Below are 11981 nucleotides of genomic sequence, written 5' to 3'. Positions count from 1 at the left end.
GCTGCCCTTGAAACCTCTTTGTACATGGGAGGAAATGCAAATAGCCAGATAAAGATGAAAGTAGGTGTTCCTGGCCCCAGTCTGGAAATTCAGGGGCAGCAATAAGTCTAGTAAAATACAAAAATATGGATCACTTTGACATCAATTTTGCCTTCAACTGAGAGGGAGTGATTTTAGATTTCACTTGATCCTTAATATGCTTGCCAATCAGTATTACCATTTTCTTACCCAGATTAAGAACTTTATATCCTTGACAGGCATTAGCTGAAAGGATAATTGGTTTGGTCTGACTCCCATGAAAATATAACTATGGCATTTTTCTTACTTCTGACAATTTATTGGTGAAACTCTGCATTATACCCATTCAGAAAATGGCTGCTTTTGATATTTTCACCCAAAGCTTATTTACATTTATTTTCATTAAAATATTAACGTTCTCAAGGTTTTTACTGAGATTCTCAGCATTTTTTACTCTTTGGATTTGCAGCATATTGTGCATGGCTGCCCTTGGTTAGCTTTTCCTTTAATTAAAGGCCTGCTATAGCAGAAGGTTTTCACATTCATTATAGGTTTACACATTCATTTTATTTATATTCTCTTTTGGCCAATAGATAATAAAAGAGCGACCAGCAATAAATGAAGGGGAGAGAAAAGACCTGTTAAATTCATCTCATTAATTCTTGGGTTGAACAGACAGGTCCATAAATTCAATTTACATGCAAGGACTGATCAGTAACTCTTCTACTGTCACAACCAACATACTGAGCTCAGATTCAAAGACAGAGAAAAATGACTTTGAGGTCCATTGAATGCCATCCACATTCACCTTGTTCCCTTCTGTCAATAACACTGAAGTTGCAGGTAATCAAATAATTACATCACTTTTGCTTCATCTACATGGATTTTTTCTGAAATATTCTTCCATTGCTGTAGCGCTGCAGTAACAGAAACAATGAGAGTACTAATGTAGACTGGCAACTGGCATTTTTACTACTTTGTTGTCTAGCACTGCTGCATAGGAGGTAAAAATGCCAGTGGCTGGTTTACACCAGCTTTTCCGTGGTTGTCATACCACTGGTAGATTTGTGGAGATTTTCAGAAGCTCAGTGTAGATGAGGCAATCCAGGCCAAGGCATTCCAGGCAACATAATTCACGATTTGCATTAAGTGACGGGACTCACAGAGAAGTATAATAGGAATAATTTAGTCCCCATCTACACCAGAACATATGACAAAGTCAGGGGAGATATGGCTGTGTCAGTCCTAGGATATTATAGAAAGTGGATGAGGTAATATTTCACTGGACCAACTTCTGTTGGCAGTGGGTCTCAAACTTCATTGCACCACAACCCCTTTCTGACAACAAAAATTACTACATGACCCCAGTGGGGGGGACTGAAACCTGAGCCAGAATGCCACCTTCAGCCCCCATTTGGGGGGCTCAGGTTTTGGCTTTAGCCCCGGGCCCCAGCAAGTCTAATGCCAGCACCTGGAGACCCCACAGTTTGAGAACCGCTGGGTAAGAGAGAGAAGCTTTTGAGCCACTCTACCTTGAATAATCCCTTAGAACAGAGGTTCTCAACCTTTTTCTTTCTTAGTGCCCCTCCCCCACCAACATTCTAGAAAACACGCCAGGGCCCTCTGGCAGGGGGGCTCCGGGCTCCAGCCACCGGGCGGGGAGGAGACCAGTGATGCTGCAACACTTTTACTAATCGGGGTGCTGAAAGCTAACCCCTTACCCCTGTTCATGCCCTCTCCCACCCAGAGCTGCTGCTGGGAGCAGGGCCATGTCTATGGGAGGGGGGACCCGGACAGGGGTAAGAGGGTCAAGGCTGGGAGTAGGCATGGGGCCAGCAGCTGGGACCTCGCGAGTGGGGCCAGGAGCAGAACCCTGGGCACAGGGCTGAGAGCGGAGCAGCAGCTGGGAACCCGCATGCGGGGCTGGGAGTTGAGCCCCAGACGTGGGGCTGGGACTGCACGGGGTCTGGGAGCGGAGCCCTGGGCTTGGAGCTGGCAGCTAGGACCCCACTTTGGGGGCCAGAAACAGAGCTCCAGGAGTGGGACTGGGACCCCACATGCGGAGCTGGCAGCAAAGCCCTACATAAAACCTGGGAGTGCTGCACCACCTCCACACCCCTAGTTTTCATGTTTATGGAGGGAGCTGAGGGGCTGGGGCTTTAGCCCTGTGGGCGTCAGACATGGGGGTGCCCTCCATAGGTGTAGTTTGACTTCTATTTTGGGAGGCCAGCCCTGCACAGCGGGGCCCAGGCAGGGATTGCCACCTCCAGTCCCTGACTCACCTCATCCAGCCTGTCTGGGTTGGGGGCAGAGAGGACAACCACAAATTATAACTGAAAGGGAGGAGCAGCTCAGCTCAAAAAGTTAAAAATCACTCAGAATGCAGGCAGGGGATAGCTGGGGGCTGTGCGCAGGGTGGGGGGGGTAGCTCAGGATACAGGGAGGAGGTAGCTAGGGACTGTGTGCAGTTGTGTGGGGGTAGCTCAGGGCACAAGGAGAGGGGTTGCTAGGGGCTGTGTGCAGGCGAGGAGGATAGCTCAGGGTGCAGGAAGAAGGGTAGCTAAAGGCTGTGTGCAGGTAGCTAAGGGTGCAGGGAGGGAGTAGCTAGGGCAGTGGTTATCAACCAGGGGCTGGGGCCCCCTGGGGGCTCCCTAGTAGGTTTCAGAGGGGCTTCAAGCAGGGCCAGCATTAGACTCGCTGGGACCCAGAGCAGAAAGCCAAAGCCGCACCGTGGCCATACGAGGCTGACTGAAGCCCTGAGCCCTATCATCTGGGGCTGAAGTTGAAGCCTGACTAACATAGTTTTGTGGGGGCCTCTGTGTCTTGGGTCCCCAGGCAATTGCCATGCTTGGTACCCCTTAATGTTTGCCCAGTTGTGCCACAGGTGGGCCATGGAGTTTTTATAACGTTGTGGGGGCCTCAGAAAGAAAAAGGTTGAGAATCTCTGAGCTACAGAGTGTGTGCAGGCAGGGGGGTAATACAGGGTGCAGGGGGAAGGGTAGCTAGGGGCTGCAATGCAGGGAGAGGGAGGGTAGCTAGTAGGGTGACCAGATGTCCCGATTTTATAGGGACGGTCCCAATTTTTGAGTCTTTTTCTTACATAGTCTCCTGTTACCTCCCACCCCCATCCCAATTTTTCACATTTGCTGTCTGGTCACCCTAGCAGCTAGGGGCTGTGCGTGGGTAGCTCAAGATGTAGAGAGAGGGGTAGCTAAGGGCTGTGTGCAGGTAGCTCAGGATACAGGGAGGGGATAGCTAGGGGCTGTGTGCCAGGGGAGCTCCTTCCTGTGGTCACTGCTCCCCAAGGGCACTGCTGGCCCTGGAACCGGGTCTCCCCACCAGGAAGCTCTTATTAGCTGCACAAGCAGTCAAAGGGGCTGGGAGCTGAGGAGCTGCTGCAACCCTGGAACCCCGAGCACCAGCAGCGGACAGGGAAGGTGGCTGACCACTCCATGGACCAGTGAGAGCAACAGCTGCCCTGAAATGCCTGGCTCTGGCACTGGCCTCTGACCTGGCTGGGAGACGGGGCCCTGGGGTGTGGGGGAGAGGAGGCAATGGGGAGGTGTGGAGCTGCCCCTAGGACTGCCCACTCTGGTTATGGCACTGCAGTTTGAGGGGGCAATGCCCCCCATGTCCTTCTCCAACTCTGCCCATGGGCTCAGGGATTCTGCCCCATAGGGCACCAGGGCTTGCAGACCCCATGAAACTGGGTTGCAGCTCCCCAGGGAGCTGCAGACCCATGGTTGAGAACCACTGCCTTAGAATATGTGCTAACTACTTATGCTAAACAGAGGTGGATTAGAGGTTTGTGGGGCCCTGGGCCAGAGCAAGTGGGGGCCTCTCCCCTCCTTCTGCCTGCAGTCCCCTCACTGTCCGTCCCCCTCCATGCTCCTGCCAGGGAAATGGGGTCAGGGCACAGGGGCTTGCTCTGCTCCGCCCACTGCTCCTGCCGGGAAGCAGGGTTGGGGACAGGGGCGCTGGGTGGAGAGGGTTGGGGCATCCATTTTTCTAGGGGCTCTCAATTGGCCATGGCTCCTGGGCACGGTTGGCCCAGCGGCTAATCTGTCACTGATGCTAAACAATCTGTTCCACCTTACATTGAGCTGTGGTGCTTGGAATATTTTTCTAGAACCTGAAGAAGAGTTCAAAAACTTGTCTCAGAAGTTTCTCTCTCTCACCAACAGAAGTTGGTTCAATAAAAGATACTACTTCACCTACCTTGTCTCTCTAAAGTCAGGGGAGCTAATTACCAGAGTTCTTCCCTCCCCTGCACAGTTACTGCACAGTTTTAATTTGTAATATAAGTGAGAGACCTTAACTATGTTCCCCAAGTAGTCTAAAGTTTGAAAGCTTATAAGTGAGGCCCCTGATACAGCTACAATTGCAATGTAGCTGCAGTCTTAATCTAGTGCTGATCCATTGTTTTTGCAGAAATGTTGAGTGGCTCCCCAGAATAAGGTATTTAATAAAGTATGGAAAACAGTGCGTCCAGCATTTTTTCTTACACTGTTTTGTCTAACCCTGGTCTTCATATTAGGATGGCAGCCAGTCTACTCTTATGCCTTCCATAGTTGATACAACAGTGTTAATGCAACTAAGAAATCCTTTCCCAAAATTGTCAGTGCTTGACAGGTTATATTGAGAAGAATTGAGGCATAGGAGGTAGAGGTTACACCTTTTCTATTGCTATTTGTATGGGGACAGTTGTCTACAAAGCACAGGTATTAGTTTACATTGTTTTACAGTAGAAAAGGTCAAATATTACACAAGGCTCTAAAATGGAGAGATCTGCAATTTTTTTCACTCAAATCATCTTCTACTAGTTCTAGACACAATCCCCTCCAGCTGTGAAGGCCCTAATATATCATTAGACTTTCAAATACATGTCAAAGATCCCAAATGTGGGACACAGGGAAAACAAAAACTAGAGAATAAATCAGAGCTTTTCAGGGCACTTTCCTGCTTTCTACTTCTATCACAAGTGTGTAACTGGAAAAGTTCTTCAGACACTGAAACAACTATATCAATCAAATAAGACACATACATAGGGACTGGGGACTAGAATCCCCTGAAACAAAGCTCCAGAAACACAGGCTCCTATTATTTGATCCAAAAGATCATTTCTTTATCTGGTGGTAGTAGTAGCAGATTATTTATCCTCTCTGTTGACCAATCAGTAGATTGCAACATTATATGCTCTCTTGGGCCTGGTCTACACTACCCGTTTCTATCGAATTTAGCAGCGGTAAACCGATTTAAACCTGCACCCGTCCACACAACGAAGCCCTTTATATCGATATAAAGGGCTCTTAAAACCATTTCTGTACTCCTCCCCGACGAGGGGAGTAGTGTTGAAATGGTATTGCCATGTCGGATTAGGGTTAGTGTGGCCGCAATTCGAAGGCATTGGCCTCCGGGTGGTATCCCACAGTGCACAATTTTGACCGCTCTGGAAAGCCAACTGAACTCGGATGCACTGGCCAGGTAGAGAGGAAAAGCCCTGCAAACTTTTGAATTTCATTTCCTGTTTGGCCAGCATGAAGAGCTCACCAGCACAGATGACCACGCAAAGCTCATCAGCACAGGTAACAATACAGTCTCCTGAGAATCGAAAAAGAGCTCCAGCATGGACCGCACAGAAGGTACTGGATCTGATCACTGTATGGGGAGAGGATTCCGTGCTAACAGAACTCTGTTCCAAAAGATGAAATGAAAAAAAATTTGAAAAAATTTCCAAGGCCATGATGGAGAGAGGCCACACCAGGGACTCAGTACAGTACCGTGTGAAAGTTAAGGAGCTCAGACAAGCCTACCAGAAAACCAAAGAAACAAATGGAAGGTCCGGGGAAGGGCCACAAACAAGCCGCTTCTACGCTGAGCTGCATGCAATTCTAGGGGGGTCCGCCAACACTACCCCACCCCGTCCATGGATTTCGAGGTGGGAGTGGTAATCTCAGCCATGCCTGAGGATTCTGGGGACGGGGAAGATGAGGAGGAGGAAGCGGAGGACGAGCTTGCAGACAGCACATAGCACTCCATTCTCTCCAACAGCCAGGAGCTTTTTCTCACCCTGATGGAATCACCCTCCCAAGCCACTATCCCAGACAATGAAGCCATGGAAGGGACCTCTGGTGAGTGTAACTTTGTAAATATAAAACATGGTTTAAAAGCAAGCGTTTTTTAATGATTAATTTGCCCTGAGGACTTGGGATGCATTCGTGGCCAGTAAAGTTACTGGAAAAGTCTGTTACATGTCTGGGGATGGAGCGGAAATCCTCCAGGGACATCTCCATGAAGCTTTCCTGGAGGTACTCCAAAAGCCTTTGCAGAAGGTTTCTGGGCAGGGCAGCCTTATTCTGTCCTCCATGGTAGGACACTTGACCACGCCATGCATGTAGCAAGTAATCTGGTATCATTGCATGACAAAGCCTAGCTGCATATGGTTCCGGTGTTTGCTGGCATTCAAGCAACATCCGTTCTTTATCTTGCTGTGTTATCCTCAGGAGAGTGATATCGTTCATGATAACCTGGTTGAAATTCAGGAATTTAATTAAGGGGACAGAGATGGTTGGGCTGTTTGCCTGTGGCTTAAAAGAAATCCTTCCCAGCATTTAGCCAAGCAGGAGGAGGAGTGGGGGGGTGATGGCGCTGAGCTTTTTTGCGTTTGGCTAGCTGGGATCTTCCTGCTACCAGTCACGCGGTATGGGGGAGAGTGGCTAGCAGTGATCTTCCATGATACCAGCCACGTGGTGGGGGGAGGGGTAAAGCTATCACCCCAGAGAATTGGATGGGGGCGGTTCTGGTGCTGCACGTTAATAGGAAAGAAGCAGCACTCAACGGGCTTTGCTTGCTATTTGGGAAAGGAGAGCGCTGGATGTATGAAGGCTGCAGAAGCCAAAAGACAATGGCTTACCATGGCCGCATGCAAGCCGAATTCTGATGCCCGGACCTGCGCCTGTGATCTCTAACACCAAAGCCGCAGGCACTCAATATTAAGATGCAAAATGCGACCTTGTAGTGAAATCACATGTGCTGTGTAAGGTGAATAGTGTTGTTCACCGTGAAAGAGTATACCCATTGTTCTGTAAAATGTATCTTTTTAAATACTTCTCTCCCTTTTTTCCCTCTCTCCTGCAGCTGCAAATTTTTCAAGTCTCCCTCCTCCATACCGAAGGCTATCTCAGATAATGCGGTGGAAAAAAAAGACGTGAGACGAAATGTTCTTGGAAATCATGGAAGTGACCCGCAATGAAAGAGCTCATCTGAATGAGTGGAAGGACATGGTATTAAAACGAATGTGAGGAGAGGAGAGACGCTCGAGATGAGAGGTGGCGGCAGGAAGATCTGAGGTGTCGGGATGCAACTCCGGGGCTGCTGCGTGATCAACGACATGCTCCAGCGTCTGGTGGAGCCTCATGAACGGCAGTAGGATCACAGAGTGCCGCTGCAGCCCCTGTATAACCGCCCTCACCCCTCACCATGTTCCTTAGCCTCCTCACCCCTAGACGACTAAGAACGCGTGGGGGGGAGGCTCCGTGGCACCTGCCCATTTCCACCCCAGTGGACAGCCCAACCAAAGGATGTCATTATTTTGAAATATTTTTAGTGCCCCTTTTCCTTCCTCTTATCCTCCTCCCAAACCCACCCAGGCTACCTTGTCAGTTCTCGCCCTCTTTTTATAATTAATTATAAAGATACATTGATTTTTAACATGAGGAGTGATTTTATTTCCTTAGGAAGCAAGCGGTAATCGAAGGGGAGAGGTTGGTGGCTTACAGGGAATGGAGTCAGTCAAGGGGGAGGAGGGTTTTCATCAGGAGAAGAAACAAAGCCAACCAGTCACACCGTTACCCTGGCCCTGTGATGAAACTGGTTTTCAAAGCTTCTCTGATGCGCATCACTTCCTGGTGTTGCTCTTCTAATTGCCCTGGTGTCTGGCTGCGCGTTATCAGCGGCCAGGTGATTTGCCTCAGTCCCCCCACTCCGCCATAAAGGTCTCCCCCTTACTCTCACAGAGATTGTGGGCACACAGCAGCAGCAATAACAATGGGGACATTGGTTTTGGCTGAGGCCCTGAGGGAGTCAGTAATGTGCGCCAGCATGCCTTTAAATGGCCAATGCTCATTCTACCACCATTCTGCACTTGCTCAGCCTGTAGTTGAACAACTCCTGACTACTGTCCAGGCTTGCCTGGTGTATGGCTTCATGAGCCATGGCATCAAGGGGTAGGCTGGGTCCCCCAGGATAACTACAGGCATTTCAACACCCTCAACTGTTAATTTTCTGGTTTGGAAGTAATCCCCTTGCTGCAGCTGTTTAAACAGAGTAGTGTTCCTGAAGACGCGAGCGTCATGAACCCTTCCCGGCCATCCCACATGGATGTTGGTGAAACGTCCCTTGTGATCGACCAGTGCTTGCAGCACCATGGAAAAGTACCCTTTGGTTTATGTACTGGGTGCCCTGGTGCTCCGGTGTCAAGATAAGATATTGAGTTCCATCTATCGCACCCACCACAGTTAGGGAATCCATTGCAGGCAAAGCATCCACTATGACCTGCACATTTCCAGAGTCACCACCTTTCGTAGCAGCAGCTTAATGATTGCTTGGGCTACCTTGCATCACAGCAGCCCCACAGTAGATTGCCTACTCCAATTGATTCCCGACTGACCGGTAGCTGTCTAGTGTTGCAAGCTTCCAGAGGGCTGTCGCCACTCACTTCTCAACTGTGAGGGCAGCTCTCATCTGGTATTCTGGCATTTCAGGCAGGGGAAAGCACGCACAAAGTTCCATGAAAGTGCCCTTACGCATGTGAAAGTTTGCAGCCACTGGGAATCGTCCCCACCCTGCAACACTATGCGTTCCCACCAGTCTGTGCTTGTTTCTCCGGGCCCAAATCGGCGTTCAATGGCCTAGAACCCTTTCAATGGCATTACCAGCATGATCTCAAAGTGCAGGGACCGCGTTTTGAGGGAATTCTGTGTCCATGTCCTCATCACCTCTGTCGTCACCGCACTGCCGTAGCCACCTCCTCCTCGATTAGTTTGCAGGTCTGGTTCAGCATTGACTGCACGAGAATGCGCGAGGTGTTTACAACGTCCATGATTGCTGTCTTGCGCGCTGAGCAGGGTCCATGCTTGCCGTGCTATGGCGTCTGCACAGTTCACCCAGTGAAAAAGGCGCGAAAACGGTTGTCTGCTACTTACACGGAGGGAGGGGGTGAGGCTGTACTCAGAACCACCGCAACAATGTTTTTTGCCCATCAGGCACTGGATCTCAACCACAGAAATCCAATGGCGGGGGAGACTGTGGGAACTAGGGGATGACTATGGGATAGCTACCCACAGTGCAACGCTCCGGAAATCGACAGTAGCCTCAGTAAATGGACGCACACTGCCGAATTAATGTGCTGAGTGTGGCTGCGTGCACTCGACTTTATACCAATCTGTTTTAAAAAAACCGGTTTTCTGTAAATTGGAATAATCCGTTGTGTAGACATACCCAAATTCACACAAAGGCATGATCTCTACTGACTTCAGTGTGGCTCCAGATGTCTATAGCACTCCGCTGCACAAATTTCATTTCAGGATCGAGACCAAAGCCTTTCCTTGGTTAGATAAAGCTTGAGCTTCTGTGATTCCACAAGAGTTCAGCGATTGGGCACGAGTCTATAATTAATCCATATGCTGCATAAAACAGACACAATTACTATATATAGCAACACATGTCCCCTGCAGCGTAAGGAATAAACCTCTGATGCTTAAGCCCCTTATGCTCAGGTTTCTATTATTTGAACTAAAAGAGCACTTTTTTATGTAGTAGCAGTAGCTGATAATGTATGTACTCAGTTAGGCCATCCACTGGTGGTAGAGGCTGGTAAGAAAAGTTTTAATCTAAATTTTATTTTACTATAAAACAGGGAAAATTTAAACTAAAATGTGCACACAGACACACAAAAATTTCTGTTTCTCCAGAAGCTGCTGTAACTAACAGATATAATTATTTCTCTCACTCATACCCACAAGGACCTGACTCTGCAAAGATTTAAGCACATGCTTAACTTTACACACTGTGAGTACTCCCAGTGAAGTTAATAAGAATAGTCACAGAGTTAAAGGCAAGACAAGCACATGTGTATGTCTTTGCAGGATCAGGGCCAAAGTCAGTGGTAATGCGAGAAAACCAGCACATTAAAGAGTTAAGTTTCCTGTGGGGGCACTGTGACTGCAGAACTCTCTGCTATAAATTCAGCCATGTTTTACCACCCCTTTCATTCAAACTCTCTTTAAACTGTGCTACTGGGTTTAGTTGGGCCTTGATTTTAAACTAGGTAAGTTTCCAAAATATTTTTTTAAATGTTTTCCTTTCTTAAGCTCAAACATATAGGTTATCCCTTCAGTTCTATCTGTTTAATTTTAATTACAATTTATTTATGTTTTTCTTTTACTTGAAGTCTGGAAAAAGAATAAGGGTTTCATATAGCTGAGGGAATGATGCAAACAAAAAGGAGAAATGAGCAGAAAAAAGTAGTGAGTGGCTAGTTTTGAGGTTCTGTCTTTTAGGGGACTTCCCTCTCCCTGTAATACAGCTCCATATTTAAACTGATTGTAAATTTGGTTTAGCTAAAATTATTACTGATAACATTTGGTTGGCCATAGCTGCTGAGTGGGAGGCAGGGAGGATAATCTGTGTTAGATAATGCATTAGCTTGAAGCATGTTTAAACTAAACTTAAAATTTATTCCTAGGATGGGTAAAAATATCCCCTTACCAAAATCTTCAAGAAACTAAATGTACCTTATTTTAAGTCATTTAGGAACTAAATAGTCTCTTACCCCTCAGGATTGTCACTTGGTATCTTGCAGAGTAACTATGCAGGTATACATTTAGTTACTACAATGGCAAGGGTTATATCATTACTAAAATAATAAAAAACTGAGGAAAAGTAGCCATTGTACTTACCTGCTCCTGGGGACACCCTTCTCAGAGATCTTCCAAAAGAAAAGGCTTACTGGTTTTGAATTTTCAGTTTGACAACTAATACACCTATGTAGCCCCATGGTGCAACTGCTACCACTATAACACTTAGTCTTTTCTTTAAAAAAATTATGTATATACCTTCATATTGGTGGCTCTGACTCTTGCATGGAAAATTGTACCACTACATGATCATGGAGAGCTATTCTAGGAGCTCTTAATACCAAAGAGACGTTCGTTTGCTTAGTGGAATAATCATAGGATTGGGAACTAGAAATGGCGGAGTTATACTCAAGTTTGTATAACTGACTTATTGTGACTTTGAGAAGTCCCTTGACTTCCTTGTTCCTTCTCTGTTTTCCTCCTGTTAGACATGGTATTCAAATATCCCATTTCTGTTGTGAGGACTAAGGGCTCGAGTCACAAAAGGACTTAGGTGCCAAACTGCCACTTTAGGCACTGAAGTCCTAGAACCAGGCCCACTGGGATTCACAAGCCCCCACTCAGCTGCAATCAACCCTGTAGGTGCCTAAACTTGCTCAGCACCTGAACTTTGCAGTATAAGTTCCCTAGGTGCCTGTGTTTCTTCTTCTCGGTATGCGCACTGCAGCACCACAACAGGGATCTAAATGTCTAAGCCTCAGAATGCTACATGAACCGTGGGAAGATAGGCAGTCCTCCACCTAACTCACAGCTGGGCCCCCTCACTTATAGATGAATGTACACAGAATGGGGAGACCTTTCCTCTTAACTTTCAGCTCAATGGCTAGTATACTTGGCTGGGATGTAGAAGACCCGTGGTTCAAGTCCCCATAGGGAGGGAGAGGATTTGAACAGGGGACCTGTAACCCAGGGACTTCTTAGTATCAACTGGCAGAAGACACAGGGGTGTGTAAGGGTTACAGGGATTATCTACATCAGAGTGGCCAGCCTGAGAAGGAGCCAGAATTTACCAACGTACATTGCCAAAGAGCCACAGTAATATGTCAG

Source organism: Gopherus evgoodei, chromosome 3, assembly GCF_007399415.2.
Source record: "Gopherus evgoodei ecotype Sinaloan lineage chromosome 3, rGopEvg1_v1.p, whole genome shotgun sequence".
Classification (NCBI taxonomy): domain Eukaryota; kingdom Metazoa; phylum Chordata; order Testudines; family Testudinidae; genus Gopherus; species Gopherus evgoodei.
Note: the sequence above shows the minus strand (reverse complement) of the source record.